Source organism: Geospiza fortis, unplaced genomic scaffold (genome assembly GCF_000277835.1).
Source record: "Geospiza fortis unplaced genomic scaffold, GeoFor_1.0 scaffold408, whole genome shotgun sequence".
NCBI lineage: Eukaryota > Metazoa > Chordata > Aves > Passeriformes > Thraupidae > Geospiza > Geospiza fortis.
Genome location: NW_005054330.1, coordinates 5,472,171 through 5,473,494, shown reverse-complemented (window position 1 = coordinate 5,473,494; position 1,324 = coordinate 5,472,171).

Sequence of the window (1,324 nt, the reverse complement as noted above, 5' to 3'; positions counted from 1 at the left end):
AGGCTGAACATTCCTTCCCATTCTCTGCCGTTTCCTCTAGGCGAAATCCCTGTATTTTTATATTAAAAATATATACTTTAAAAAAAAATTATTTTCCCTCGCTCCGGCCCGAAATAACCCGTGGCTGTGGAGCCTCCTGGTGCTGGGAAATGCTCCTGGTAGTGGCAAAATAAACCCCCCCCAAAACCCACACAACAACAACAAAAACCCCCAGAAAATCCCCACGTCAAAATCCTAACAAATCCTCCATCGGCGGGAAGTGGAGCAGGTTTTGTGTGTAGGGATGTTTGTGGAAAGAGGGAGAATCGAAATGAGAAAATAAACAGAGAGAAGAGATTCAAGGAGGAAAAATAAAAGAGAAGGAAAAGGGGAATAAAAAAGAGAAAAAGAGCAGGAGGAAAAATGTGTGCAGGAAAATGTGTGCAGGAAAAAAGAGATAGAGAAAGGAAAAATAAAAAAAGAGAGAGAGAATGAGGAAAAACAAATTAACGGAAACGAAAAAGGAAGGAACTAAGAAGAGACGGAGGAAAACCACAGAAAAACGAATAAAAAAAGAGAGAAAAGCAAAGAAGCAAAGAAAGAAGAAATAAATGAACGAAAAAAAATTACACAGAAATAAAGAAGGCAAGGAAGAAGATGGGGGAAATGAAGGAAAAAGAAGGGAAAAGGAAAAATAAACGGAGGAAAGAAATAAAAATACAGAAAGAACGGCTAGAATAGAAAAGAATGGAAACCAAAAGGGAAGGGCAAAGGAAAAGCCCCAGAGAAAGGGAGCAAGGAAGAGGAGGAGGAAGAAAAGAAAACAAAGAAAGAAGGGGGGAAAGCCACGGAAGAGAGAAGAAAGGAAATGAAAACTGCAGCGAGTTTCAAAGAGGAGAAACGGGCAAAATCGAAGGCACGGGAAGGAGAAGGAGGAGGAGGAGGGACCGGACCCAGGGCCGATCGCGGCCGCGCTCCCGCGGGCTCTGCCCAAGTTTGCGGCATTTCCTGGGCGCTCCTGGGGAATTTGGGATGTGCGGGGATGTACGGGATGTGCGAGATGTGCGAGATGTGCGGGATGTGCGGGATGTAGGGGATGTGCGGGATGTAGGGGATGTGCGGGACGTGCGGGATGTAGGGGATGTGCGGGATGTAGGGGATGTGCGGGATGTGTGGGATGATCGGGATGTGGGATGTGCGGGGATGTTCGGGATGTACGGGATGTACGGGATGTGCGGGATGTGCGGGATGTTCGGGATGTGCGAGATGTGTGGGATGTGCGAGATATGCAGGATGTGTGGGATGTTCGGGATGTGCGGGATGTTCGGGATGTGTGGGATGTGCG